This window comes from Prionailurus bengalensis, chromosome B4 (assembly GCF_016509475.1).
Source record: "Prionailurus bengalensis isolate Pbe53 chromosome B4, Fcat_Pben_1.1_paternal_pri, whole genome shotgun sequence".
NCBI lineage: Eukaryota > Metazoa > Chordata > Mammalia > Carnivora > Felidae > Prionailurus > Prionailurus bengalensis.
Genome location: NC_057358.1, coordinates 41,586,794 through 41,601,379, shown reverse-complemented (window position 1 = coordinate 41,601,379; position 14,586 = coordinate 41,586,794). Strand labels below are relative to the sequence as shown.

The 14,586-nt window shown below is 50.8% G+C and overlaps 1 long non-coding RNA gene across 1 annotated transcript; it reads right to left on the bottom strand.

Moving 5' to 3' along the window:
- Positions 1-333: 333 nt before the first annotated feature.
- Positions 334-7,559, bottom strand: LOC122472386. The gene is made up of 3 exons (XR_006294420.1): positions 7,437-7,559; positions 971-1,074; positions 334-846 (listed from the first exon to the last, which is right to left on the bottom strand). It is a non-coding gene; the product is annotated as an uncharacterized LOC122472386 (long non-coding RNA).
- Positions 7,560-14,586: the final 7,027 nt, after the last annotated feature.

The window sequence follows — 14,586 nt, the reverse complement described above, 5'->3', positions numbered from 1 at the left end:
AGTACAGGAGGGCAAACCTTAATGTGACAGTAAAACTCCTTTATTGCAAAACAGTTGCAAAATACTTCTTAAAAAGTATTGAGATCTTAATTCCTTTTACTTTAAAACGTAAAAAAAAAAATCCTTCTGTTGCTTTTTTTTTTATTTTTTTTTAACGTTTATTTATTTTTGAGACAGAGACAGAGCATGAACAGGGGAGGGGCAGAGAGAGAGGGAGACACAGAACCTGAAACAGGCTCCAGGCTCTGAGCTGTCAGCACAGAGCCTGACGCGGGGCTTGAACTCACAGACCGTGAGATCATGATCTGAGCCAAAGTCGGACGCTTAACCGACTGAGCCACCCAGGCGCCCCGCTTCTGTTGCTTTTAATGGAAGTAAACAACACATCATCATGGGTCTGTAACAATAATATCCATGAAATTCGAGGTTATTTTTCTAATATCCGTTAAAATAAGTCTGTTCATATTAAAATCCTGAAACGATAACAGACCACCAAAAGCCATTCCCTCGGCCACCTGCAGTTGGCCCAGGGAAGCTCTGGACTGAGAGAGAGTCCCTGAGTCTCTGTCAACCCCAACCCCCTGGGATCAGAGTTTACTAGGAGCAGGGCTCTGACACCAGGGATGTTCAGGCCATAGTGTTTTTCTCTCCCGATGAGGAGCTGGGCCATCCTACCTGTAAGGCAAAAGATGGGGTTCTGACTTTCCACAATCTTGACCTCGGAAGAAAGTTTCCAGGTAAAGGCCGTGTACTTCTTCTGGGATGCTTGGCAGGGCAGCTCTGCCGTGCCTCCTGCCTTCCCCAGCACCACTTCCTTTCCCTGAGGGACAGCTACTTCGAGCATCACTAGGCGGAAAAGGGGGAAGTCAGGCCTCAAGGCTGTTACTGCCCATCCTTCACCCCATCCCCCCACCTTTGCATTTCCCAATCAGCCCCTCCCCGCTCTGGGACCCCAAGTCTGAGCACTCACCCAACTGCAGCACCAGGAGCAGGTGCCTAAAAGCGGCTCCTTGATTCATTGTGGCCTTGCTGAGGCAGGCAGGGTCCCGGGCCTTCGTGCACAAAGGGCAGGGCCTGAGGGAGATAATAATTATCAGTCAACAGGTATTTGTTGGGCCTGAGGCACACAGAGGTGATATGCACTTGTATGGGTGATATGCACTCATACAGCCGAGCCAGGGACCTAGATGCCCATACTTGTAAACAGACGGCCACCAGTACACGCCACACGATGCTGTGCCCAGGCCGGGGGTGAGTTCTCTGCCAAGTGGAATCAGGAAAGAATTCACAGAGAAGGTGGCGAGTTGATGGGGGTGGAGACAGGGGGGACCAGGCCAGGTCATGAAGGTCCTTGAACACCATGCTGGGATGCTGGGCCGTGACCCTGGGGACTAGGGAGCCAGTAAAGGATTTTATGTCAAGAAGGACATGATTCGGGGCATCTGGGTGGCTCCGTTGGTTAAGCATCCAACTTCGGCTCAGGGCATGATCTCACAGCTTGTGGGTTCCAGCCCCACATCGGGCTCTGTGCTGACAGCTCAGAGCTTGGAGCCTGCTTCGGATTCTGTGACTCCCTCTCTGCCCCTTCCCCACTCATGCTCTGTCTCTCTGTCTCTCAAAAATAAATAAACATAAAAAAAAAAAAAAAAAAAAGTTGTTGGGGCATGTTGGTGGCTCAGTCAGTTAAGTGGCTAGCTTAGGCTCAGGTCATGATCTCAGGGCCCCGCATCGGGCTCTGTGCTGACAGCTCAGAGCCTGGAGCCTGCTTCAGAATCTGTGTCTCCCTCTCTCTCTGTCCTTCCTTGCTCATGCTCTGTCTCTCTCTCTCTCTCTCTCAAAAAAATAAACATTAAAAAAATTTTTAAGTTGTTATTAAAGAAATAATAAAGGATGATTCAATTTGCAGATTGTTTCAATTTGCAATTTCTCAGCTCCTCTAAGAAAGACGAGTTGGAGGAGGCTGAGCCCAGGAGGCAGGATTGCAACAATCCCGGTGAGAGAAGACAGGCCTAAACTCGGACAACTGAGAACTATGGAAATGTGGAAAAAAAAGATTGCCTTGAGGAGCACATCTGAGGGAAAATTCTCAGAACTTGGAGTCAGGTGCAGTGTGCAGGGTGAGGGAGAGAGGAAGCAGAGGATATCTCCCTGCTCACTGTCAGACCAACCCTGTAAGGCCTCCGAGAGAAAGCAGAAAAATGATATTTCAGCGTTGGTTTCTGGGAGCACCTGAGATGGTTAAGACCAGGGGAAGGGAGGCGGGAGGGGTGTAGACAGGCTCTGAATGGATTCTGAACAATAGGCAGCCCTAGGTTACAGCAACGACTCTCAAAGTTTGGTCCCGGTCAGCCGGTGCCAGGGTCACCTACCAACTTGTTAGAAATGCAAATTCTCAGGCCCCACCCCAGACCTGCTGGGTCAGAAACTGGGGGTGGGTCTAGCTGGCTGTGTTTTCACAAACCCCTGGGTGACTGGCACAGGCACAAGTTTGCAAACCATGAGTTAGATGGAAAGGAAAGGGGAGGGGCACCCCACCTGGCAGCAGGGGGGCAGGCAGGGGGGCAGGCTGCAGGGTTGTGCTCTGGGCTGGGGGTCTAGAGGGGGCTCAGGAAGGGAGGTGGTGGGACGAAGGAAGGGCTTGGAGGCCTGATCGAGAATCCTGACAGGTAGGCTAGAAGGTCAGGGCTTGGTTCTGCAGGTGATTGGGAGGAACGGCTGACTTTTGAGCAGAGACGTGACATGGTCTATGTGGAGCTTTAGGAAGGGGACCAGATGACATGGAGGGAGTGGAGACTGGAGGAAGATGATGTCTGGAAGGTGGGCAGGAACAGGGCTCGTATCTTTGAGCTCCCTCTCCAGACTGTAAGTGGGCGTCAGAAAGGTGGCTGCTTTGGGAGCAGTGTCAGCGCGAACCTGGTCCAGAGCTTGGCAAGATGAGATCCCGCACCCAGATGTGTTTTTCTCTCCCCGCTGTCCAGCCTTTGCTGTATGAGTGCTGCAGCTAGCTGCCCAGTCTGAACTCCCCACAGCACCCAGGTGACACCCTCGAGGGCACGTTCCCTCTTCCACCTCATGATGCCCTGATTCGGGTTCCCATCTCTCCCCCTCGACGCTTGATCTCTTCCAGATGATAGTCCAGCCAGCCCCCGGACTTGGGGCGGGACTTGGGATGTGTTTGGTTAACTTAAACTAACTTGAATTGCATGGAGGAGGGAAAATCATTGATTTCTTCTTTCTGTACTCAACATATTAATTCTGTTACTAAAGTGGGTCATTTAAGGGCGTGTACACACCCAACCCTGGCCTGGATGAAGCCAAATCATCCAACCCGTGCTACCTGTTCTTGTGCGCCACCCACCACCCCTCCCCCCCCCACCCCTGAGCCACTCTCCATCCTCTCTGCCCTGCCCTCTACAAGGAGGCTGACCTCTGCAGACTCTACTGCCCAGGCTCCCTTGTCTTCCTGCTACTAGTTGGGGTTGGCTAGTGGGAAGAACCCACAAGGGATGGGAGGGTCAAGGAAAGAGGTTGGGGTATTTTTCCTACTCTCTTCCTACTGTGGCATACTTTCTGGCAATGGCTATTCTCCCTCCCTCTCCCTTCCTCTCCCCATGCCTCAGCTATAGCTCCTGTCACGTGGCCCTTTATCCACAGCTCACACCCTCACTGGGTTCCAGAAACATCATTTCATTCTTGCCCCTCCAGGACCCTGCCTGCTACTGCTGATGCCTGTGTGCCTCCACGTGCCGGCTGGTTCCCCCTTCACACCTCTGTAAATAACCCCCTTCCTGCAGTCTCTGAACCATCTGAGGCAGATTCTGTTTCCTGTTGGGCACTGACCCATGAGAGGGATGAAGTACTCAGATGGGTTCTGGGGTACTGGGCCTCCTAATGAGGTTTCAGGGAAGATAGAAAAAAGAAAAATCCTTCTCCAGTCACTCCATCTGCCCGAAAGAGGAATTTCCCAGGGCCTAACACAAGGTAGGGGCTTGATAGAATTTTTTTTTAAGGTTATTTATTTTTTCAGTAACCTCTAAACCCAACTTGGGGCTTGAACCTGTGACCCCGAGATCCAGATTTGCATGCTCTTCTGACTGAACCAGACTGGCACCCCTGATCGAATTTTTTTTTTTTTTTGTAACCAGGGAAATAGGAAGTGAAGAGATCAAGAAGGTTTCCAGAAAAGGAGAAAAGAGGCTAGTCATGGGTGCAGTTGTTTACAAGTGAGCATGGGGCACGCAGGTGCTGAGGGGAAGGCTGCGGGGAGACAGTGCAGTATATTTAAGAGTGGTTCCCACTGTCCCCCAGTCCCAGACTCACTGTCCTTCGTGAGAAGAGAGTATAGGAGTCTCTGGGATATCCCTTCCCTGGGGTCTAAATTCAGTGTAGATGCCTCGGGAAGGCTAGGGACCTTCTTGACCCTTCCCCAAATGGTGGTCATCTCTTCCCCACACCAGGATCCTAGGGTCTGTGCAGAGGGCCACCTCCCCGCCTCCAGCTCCTTATACTGTGCCAACTCAACCAGGGTTCAGCTCGGTGGAGGAGGCTATGGGTTTCCAGCTGCTGCTTGCTTTGGTGACTTGGGCTTCCGCTGCCGCCCCAGAGAGCTGGCTTTTGATTCCCACTTCCTCATCCTCCCCAGAGGCGCTCTGCCCCAGTACAGTAGCATCCTGTACACCAGAGCCACTTGAGAGAGGCTGGGAGGGCTTGCTGGTCCCCCAGGTCCTGGCATCTCTCTTTCCCTCTCCCTCTTTCTCTCTCTTCTTATTTCTCTGCTCACATCTGTGCACTTCTGTCTCTGTGCCTGTCCACACTGATGCCTCCTGTCTTCAACTCCCCGCATCTGTATCTCTCTTCCTCTCAGCCTCATATGCCAGGAACCAATCCTGGCTCTGTTGGTCTTGCCTACAGTGCCCCTTGCCTCTCCTTTTTCATCTCTGCCTCCAGGGGCCACTAAGCTCTAGCCCCTTTGTGCCTATAAACAGGCATCCAGGCCTCTGGCAGGAAAGCAGCTTTCAACAGGCTTTGATGTGAAGGGAGCCTGCAGAGCACAGCCTGGAGCCGAAGGTGGAGGCAAGGGAGATGGCTGTAGGGTGGATGAAGGGAAAAGGAGAGATTCTAAGAAATGCAGAGGTCCTAGGGGAGGATGACTGAGGATGAGAGGGAAAGAAGGAGGTAGGGAGAGACCCAGAGCAGCTCATTCAAGCAGCAGCTAGCTACACTCCACACAATCCCCAATCCCACACCAGGTCCAAGGCTCTACAAACCAGGTCGAGTTGGAGGGAAAGAAATGAAGACATCGTGGAAGGCAAGACACATGCCCAGAGCAGTAGACCAAAAAAGATCAAAAGAGACTAAGAGAACCATGAACCAAAATGGCAACACACACACTCGCAAACTCTCAGAGCCCTTGAGGTACCTGTTGCCCTTGCCCTGGCCCCCCAGATGGGATGAGGAGCGAGACTGGGGAGAGGAAGAGGGCACAGCCCCACCACAGCAACAGTCTGTGGTCCCACAGACACTTTCATCTTCCCCCCAGAGCCCCCAGCCAGCCCCTCAAGCCCCACCGCCAGGGGATGTGCCCCCCCCCCCCCCCCCCCCGCATACACCTCTCTCCTGCTCATTGGCTTCATATAAACTTCCTAGAGACCGTGACCCTCTAGGGGACCCTTGTGGTTGAGTGGTTGCAACCTCCGCCATCCTCTTTTTTGCCTCAGATGCCCACGTGGGGGGAGCCGTGCCCTCCCTCCTTCTCCTATCTCCTCCAAAATGTGTGGAACGGAGCTCGGCCTTAGAGCCCTACAAACCCAGGCCCCTGTCTGCCCCCTCCCAGCACCCACCCCCTTCAAAGTTAGTTCATTCAACATTTATTGAGTGTCCAAAATGTGCAAGGCCCTTGGTCTACTGAGCCCCCCTCATTGCCACCTTACCATTATGGCCAGGATCGGGGCGTAAGATGCTACAAGGCTTCTGCCTAGAAACACTTGGTGATGGGGGAGTTTTTATTTTGACGTAGACCTCTTCTATATAAGTGCCCCTCCCCCAAACTGAAAGAAGGAAATCATGTCAGGAGTTCTCTCTGACCCTGTCCTCTGGGAACCCTTTCATCTGAGGTTAAGAGGGCGGCCATTTTGTATGAGCCCACAGAATCGAACACAGCACGAGAAATTATTTTGTCAAAATATGAAATGGAGTGATCTCCCCCATCAGGTTTTACTCTCAGCCTTGCACCCCTGAACATTTAGGGACATTCAGGAAGAGCTAGCCCACCCAGAGGGAAATCTTTTGAATTAGCGATAGTAAGGCCTTTTTATTTGGAGGAATCTGACTGTACCGAGGAGGTCCCTCTCCCGGCATAAGTCTAGAAGAGAAGGCAGAAGACACCTGGGGGACAGTGCTGCAAGACCATGGAGGTCTTAGGAGAGAGAAAAGGACAGAGAGAGTGTCGGTGGGAGGGGGGGAGTTGCACAGGGCATAGCATCTTGAGGAGTACCCCTCCTGCATCCCCCCCAACACCCTACCAAGCTCAGGGCCTGCAAATCCTTTTCTAAACCCCATAGCCTCCTTTTCTAGAGCAAAGGAGACATCTAAAACTAATCTCTTAGAACCAGTTTTTCTAATGACGTACTTACCTAAGAATATGTATCTATCACTTTTATAGCACTGCATACCTACGAGCTCAGTTTCAACCCTTTTTGAGAATTTTGCTAATCCTTTTAAAGCTCATGGAAATGGACATATTGTTCAAAAGTCCTTTAAAAATGCCCCAAAGTAGACAAAAATGTAGAAATACCGATAGACAGAAAAGATAGTTAAAGGAGGCTACCTCGGTCACAGGGCTTATGAAATGCTGCAACGGTTTCTGGTGCGAACGCGGGGAGGTTGCATCTTTGGGAAAATTGATTTTGGGAGAATTGCCGCTAGACCAGATTCCACTTCTCTCATTTTCTTGTTTTTCCTTTGTTGCCTCTTTTCATTTCCTTTTTTTTTTTTTATAGGCATCCTTCCTCCTGAACATGTATTTACTCTTGCTATTCCTTTCCCACCCCTTCTTCCCTCTTTTCTCTCTCTTTCCTCTCTCCCCATCTTCATCTCTTCCAGTGCCCCCTTGACTTGTTGCCTCCCATGGCCTTTCTCAGCCCAGTGTGGCCTCGGGTCTCCATGTCGTCTCTGATCTCGCAATCCAGCTCAGCACCCCTCTGAGGAGCCCCTTCTGCGCGCCAGGCCCTGAGCTGCACAGAGTGGGATGCAGATTGAAGTTTGCCATCACCCCGGCCTCTTGAAGCTCCCAGTTCCAGTGTGGAACACAAGAGAAGGTGGCCTGAGTTGTGGACAGAGGACTGGGAGTCCAGAACTTTCCAGCACATCTGCTGCCACGTTCCCCCTCCCCTTCCCAGACCCACGGAAAGGCATGGAGCTGAGTCCGTCCATCTTACCCCTGGGCCTGTGTCTTTCTTCCCCTCCGGCTTCTCGCACAGGTGTGTCTATGTGAAGGCTGGGTGCTCCGCAACCAGGAGCCCCCCAGGAGAGCGCTTGTGACTTCTGCAGAGACGTATGTAAACGGAGAGACAGGAAGCCTGGTGGTGAGGTTCCTCCACACCCCAGACCTGGGCCAGCCCCCAACGTCACCATGTTGGGCTGGGGTCCCCACCCCCTGCCTCTCAGGGAAGATGTCAAAGTAAAAATGCCAAAGTCAAGGGGAAAAGTTAAGCAGACTGAGGCTGGAACATAGTGTCTCTGCACTTCTCGTTGCATAATAAAAAGCCCGCATGGTGATGTTGTAATGTGATTTGGGCTTCAGGGAAAGAAGTAGGAAGGGAGTGGAGGGAGGGCACAGAAGGTAATTTGTGGAAAGCGCCAGACAGCTTCTCACTCTAGGGCCCTGAGGGCATTTGTTCAGTGGTGTGGCACCAGAGGCATGATAGGTGGTTCAGTGTGGCAGAGAGGGCCTGGGCTGAGAGGAGGGTACCTGAGACCTGCAGAGTGACCCCCAGAGTGACCATGGACCAGACCCTTTTCCTCTGGGCCTTCGTCTCTGGCAGGCCCTCAAGTGTTCCTCTACCCAGGTCTCTCTCGAGCTCCAGATGTGTAGATCCATCCATCCATTGGACATCTCCACTTGGATGCTCACCCCACATAGCAAACCCAACATATCCCAAGCTACATTTATTGCCTGCTTCCCACTACCCTCCAGATCAACTTCCTGCAAGTCCCCCACTCAGCAGGGGCTTTGCCACCTACCAGCTGCTCACGCCAAATAAACTGGGTGACTGGGTGTAATCTCTGACTCCTTCACCCACCCCCTCCCATGTGTTTATTTACCATTTCCTGTGGATGTTACCTTCACACTATCTCAGAAGTCTCTCCAAGTCACTCTGCCCAGCTACCACCATCCCATCCCTAGGTTACCACCCTGTGCCTGGACAACAGCTCCTGCCTCCTCACCAGCCTTCTGGCCTCCCCATTCTGTCTTCCTCTAGGCCACCCTCCTCACAGCAGCCTGAGTGAGCATGTAAATACGCACAGGTGACCATACCCTTTCCCTATTAACAAAAAAGTGGCTAGTTGAGCTTGCAACTCCAACAATTAATGCAGGCGCTTCTAACTTGAGACAACATTGTGATTCATTTGCAGCAGAAAGGCATTGTGCTACATCTCATTTTATAACACGGTGTACTGAAGGTTTGAGAGTCAATAAAATTAATATTGTTGCTCATCAGAGGCATTCTTAAGTGAAACTGGCAGCAATATATATATATATATATATTTTTTTTTTTTTTTTTTTCTGCAAATGCCTGGTGGTGAAGAACACAATGACTATAGCATGGTTTGGCTCCGCTGCCTTTTTTTGTGCTAAGGCAGCGTTCTAGCCCAGATTGCTTTTGCAACATCATTGGAATGTCAACATAGTGACAAAAGCCAATAATGTCCTATTATTTTTATGAAAGTAGCTTGACCTCAAAATCTCCCTGCAAGGGTCTCAGGGACCCCATGGGCTACGGTTTGAGAACTGCTAATCTTGGAAACCTGTGTTCATTCTTTAGCTCTTCACTCTGTCTCGGCACAGACTTTAGTTGTCCCCCAAATGTTTTCTCTTTCTTCCTTAGTAACAGAATCCTCCCTTCTTAGCTGAGCTCATGGCTGCCCAGATTTAAGTGATGCTTAATTGTGGCCTCCCTTGCCTCTGGATTTGGCTAAATGACTCAATCTTGGTCAATGGATGTAAGTGCAAGTGTTAGGTACAACTTCTAAGGACTGTCTTTCCAGGGAGGGTGTGTGTCCTCCTCAGGCTTCATCCCCTTCCTACAGGCTTGTTTGCAGCAGGCCTGCTTTTCTCATTTACATTACCTGGCAGAGGTCCTAATAGGCATTTATTCTTCTAACCCCTGATCTAATCCAGTTCTGCCCACTCATTCACATATTCAGCAAGTTGCATGGGTTTTTTTTCTCAAGATTTTGTTTGTAAGTAACCTCTCCACCCAATGTGGGGCTCGAACCCACGATCCCAAGATCAAGAGTCACATGCTCTACCCACTGAGCCAGCCAGGCGCCCCTACTCAGCCAGTGTTAGGTGTCTTCCCGGCCCAAGGGACTCTGTGGGTGCTGGGGATGTGATAAGGCTGACATGGTCACCCCTCCGGCTTGTGTCATAGACCCTAAACCATTAATAATGCCATCACAATTGGACAAGTGCTACCAAAGAGAAGCTCAGAGTCCTGGGATCTTATCAACTTATTTCAACTGGGAGATCAAGACAGGCTTCCCTGGGAAGTGCGTATCAGAGAGCCTGTGCTCTGCTGCAAGTGGAGGAACAGTCAACATAAAGTCAACAGCCCCTGGCTGTTGAATACTTAGGCTAAAGGTGATTTCTCAAAGAGGTCTGGAGGCAGGTGCTTCAGGGGTAAGGGAGGTGAGGGGGCACCCCGCTGTACCCTGCAGCAGGATTTGTGTGTCTGGATCTTGTTGCTTCGCCATCCTCGGTACGTGACCCCTCATTTCCCTTAATAAGGTAAGACCTCCCAGGCCCCCGTGCTTCTTCGCCTTTGCAAGCACTTGTCAAAACATAATCATTATGAAATTACTGCTTAGAGTCTGTCTGGCAGGCTCGAGTGGTGAGTCTGTCTGACTTAGCACCCAGCAGAATGCCTTGGGCCTGGTAGACCCTTCATACTTATTGAATCCTTTGTTAAAAATATTGAATCCTATTGATATTTATGGATGTTAAATGTGTTGTGGAAAAGAGGAACACCGGAAAACTTACCCTGTTAGCCACACTGAAGCCTACAGCTCTGTAGCATTAAGTACACTCATGTTATTATTATACATCTGTCTCCAGAACTTTCTCATCTTCCCCAACTGAAGCTCTGGACCCTTTAACACTGACTGCCCATCCTCCTCCCCCCGCCCCTGGCTGTTGATTCATTTTTGAGTGAATGACTGGAAAACAAGGATCACAAAATCAAACGCCTACAGGAGTCCACTAGGTAATACAAGTGAGAAAGCAGGTTGACTGTAAACAGTAGGGAGGGGTGGGGACCCAAGGAAGTTGGCAGGGGGCAGGGAGGGGGCTACTGGCCTCATCTAATGAGGGCAGCCATGGACCACACAGCTCCAGCTGATAGGAGAGGTTGCACCAGAATAGGTGAACCCAGACTAGCCAGATCTACCAAAATGTCAAGGGAAGGTGGAAAAAACAAACATTTCTATAATATCCCCTAACTCTAATGTTGGTGACAAATTTTCTGTTGTTCTAACCCTGAGTAAGTCAAACAAGGCATTCCAAGGACTGGATCTAGCTTAGGGCCACCAATTTGCAAGCCATGGGCCCAATGGACTGTGGGATGCCATCCAGCTCTTGGGTCTGTGACGTTGTCAGCCCGTGATGATGGATCCTCAGGAGTCAACAGGCCCCAAGAACCAGGCTCTCCCTCTGGTTTCCAGGGGAAACGATAACAGAAAGAGAGAGGAAGTTTATGTTGAACACTTAGGACCACCATGTGCTTGATATGGCGATATATTTTATTTAAGCCCCACAGCCATGATAGGGCATAATTATTATTCTCCAGATTGTACAGATGTGGAAACTAGGCTCAAAGAGTTTAAGAAAATTGTTAACAGTCACAGAGCTATTAACTATAATTGCTGGAACTGGGATTCCAACTTACCTACTGGGGCCCCATCCCTGGGTTGTCCCCCTCATCCCACTGCCTCTCCTCTGCATTGAGAAAGACCAAGATGGGAGCACCTGGATGGCTCAGTTGGAAGAACCTGCAACTCTTGATCTTAGGGTTGTGAGTTTGAGCCCCACGTTGGGGGGTAGAGATTACTTAAAAATAAACAAATAAATTTAAAAAGAAGAAGAAGAAGAAGAAGAAGAAGAAGAAGAAGAAGAAGAAGAAAAAGCAAAGGCCAGGATGATGGCTAAGAGAAGTCTTCTCCCACGGTGACAGAGGGGTATGAGGCCAACAATCACATTTGGGGCTTCTGAGACTTCACACTACCACGATCCCTCATATGTACGGAGTGATTTCCCATTTTCAAAGCACTTTCATGTACATTAGCACAGGCCAGACTTTTTGGTAGGTATTACTATTCTTGTTTTACAGAAGAAGAAACTGAAGTTAAGTTGTCTGCTCCATCATAGGCCTATACCCATGGACCATGGGGATTTCCAGAAGAATCCTGCTTCTTGGCAGAGAGCTATTTTTGCTGCCTGTATTCTGTCTCCAGACTGGAGGAGGGGAAGGAGGCCAAGGCAGGAGAAAGATGGGGCGCATCGTGGACTGCTGATGGAGTGTCGGGGACCAGGCTGTTGGAGAAGGGGTAGGGAAGCCTGTGGAGTAGAGAGTTGGAAGCCACAGGTGCAGTCTTGTGGTGGCCTCCTTACCAGAAACATCTGCAGCTTCACTGACACCCTCCGCAAAGGGGGCTGGGGGCAGGGCTTGGAGATGGGGGAGGTACCGGAGGGGTGACAGAGGCTGTTCTTTGGGAAGCAGAGTCTTGGAGGGCTGCCCCACCCCCAGCCCAGCCATATTGTCCCTAACACCATGACCACTTTTGGCAACTCTGAGGGAGGTTCCTGGGCCTCCCACACCCCATGGGAGGTCTGAGTAGGCAAATTTCAGAGTCTGGCCTGGGCTCAGCCAGCTGGCACCTGCAGCCCTTGAAGAAACTGCCAGCCACAGAGTGGAGCAGCTGGAACCTATCCTCACCCCAACCCCCTTCCCTTCAAAGGGTTAACTCCACCTGGGGGTGGGCCTGAGCAGGGACACCTAAGCTCTTTGCTCACCTCCTTTGGTGGGGGCTAGGGGGGCAATAGCAGGGGCTCAGGCCTGAATCCTAACACCTCTGCCTGTCGGGGGAAGTGGGGCAGGGAAATTTCTGGGCCTGCCCTGCCCCAGGGAGATGAGAAGACCAGACCGAGGGTGGGGGACACCTGGCAAATGTGACCACGGCTATGAATGAGCACAACATGGCCTCTTGCCTAACACACTTGACTTGGCAAGGCCTTGGACCTCATTTGGCCTCCAGAACTTCTGGACAGTAGACACTGGAGGAGGCTGTTGGGCCCACTGCAAAGGCTAAGGGTGGAGGAACTCAGAGTTGCTCCTTCTCCTCATTTGGCCTCTCTTTCAGACACTGTTCCCCCATGAGAGCCAAGCTATCATAAGCAAGATGGCCCCCAATGATTCCTGCTACCTCCAGTTCACACCTTTATGTTGTCCCCTCCCACATTGTACCAGCGCTGGCCTGTGCAACCAATAGAATAGGGCGGAAGTGATGGTATATCACTTTCCAGATTAGGTTTTAAAGACATGGCAGCTTTTATCTTGGCCACTCTCTTCCTCTGGGAAAGCCAGTTGCTATGTGGTGAGCAGCCTTATGAAGAGGCCCACACACCAGGGCACCTGGGTGGCTCAGTCGGTTAGGTGGCCGACTTCAGCTCAGGTCATAATCTCACAGTTCGTGGGTTTGAGCCCCGCATCAGGCTCTGGGCTGACAGCTTGGAGCCCGCTTCAGATTCTGTGCCTCCCTCTCTCTCTCTGCCCCTCCCCCGCTCATGCTTTCTCTGTCTCAAAAATGAATAAACATAAAAAGAAAAAAAATGGAAGAGGCCCACGCAGGGAGGAACTATAGCCTCTGGCCACCAGCCACCTGAGGGAGGCTTTTTGGAAGCAGATCCTCTAGCCCAGCCAAAGCTTCAGATTGACCATAGCCCTGGCCCACATCTTAACAACAGCCTCACAAGAGATCCTGGAGCCCGGGTGCCTGGGTAGCTCAGTCAGTTAAGCGTCCAACTTCAGCTCAGGTCATGATCTCGAGGTCTGTGAGTTCAAGCCCCACGTCAGGCTCTGCGCTGACAGCTCAGAGCCTGGAGCCTGCTTTGGATTCTGTGTCTGCCCCTCCCCCACCTGCTCTGTCTCTCAAAAATAAACATTAAAAAAGAAAACTACTCAGCTAAGCTGCTCTTAACTTTCTGACTATGTGAGATCATATGTTTATTGTTTCAAATTACTAAGGTTTGGGATGATTTGTTATGTAGCAGTAGGTAACAAATAGAGCTTCTGTCCTCTTTAACAAGGGTTTAAGATGAGCCCTCACCTCAGCCCCCACCAAAGGTTCCTGAGTTCCCTGCCTCTTTCATGCCCCTTCCCCTCAGGACCTCAACCTGGAACACTGGTTTATCAATAAACTTGGAGATGCAAGATGAATTCACCTAGCTCCCTGGGAGAGTTAAGAGGACAGCAAAAGGCAGGGAAGGAGGAGGTGCCTGGGTGGCTCAGTCAGTTGAGCCCGTTGGGCTCTTGGTTTCAGCTCAGGTCATGGTCTCATAGTTCGTGAGTTCGAGCCCCACATTGGGCTCCATGCTCACAGTGTGGAGCCTGCTTGGGACTCTCTCTTTCCCTCTCTCTCTGCTCCTCCCCCTCTGTCGGTCTCCCTCTCAAAATTAATTAATTAATTAATTTTAAAAAAAAAAGATGAAGAAGAGAGGGGTGCCTGAGTGGCTTAGGCAGTTAATCCTCCAACCCTTGATTTTGACTCAGGTCATGATCTTGTGGTTGGTGAGATCCCGCACGCTGAGTTTGGAGCCTGCTTGGAATTCTCTCTCTCCCTCTGCTTGTCTACACTTTTCCCCTACTTACGCTTTCTCTCAAAATAAATAAACATTAAAAAAAGAGAGAAAAAGAGGTCAGCAGGTCAGTCAGTGGTTATCCTGCTGGATGCAGTGGGGGGAGGTTGGAGGAGCTGAAGGGGGAGGAGGGATGTGTCACCCCTAGGAGAGACTCCACAGAGGAGGGGGTGAGAATGAATAAAAGGAACCCTGTATGCACAAGCCCCATGCCCCCTCCTCCTTGTACCCTTTGCTCTTCTCTTCCTTAGTGGGTAGAGGAACAAGGTGGCCTTTCACTCTGCCTCTGTCCCCTCCTTGTCCCCTTCATTCAGGAGCATGGGGAAGTCCCCACATAGACGACGGTGAATCCTTGATGACTACTCTCGTAAGCCCAAAGGGCATAGGATGTTACCCAGTAGAGAGGAAAATTGCCACCCACAGAACTTTCCAGGAAACCCCTACCCCCATTAAAA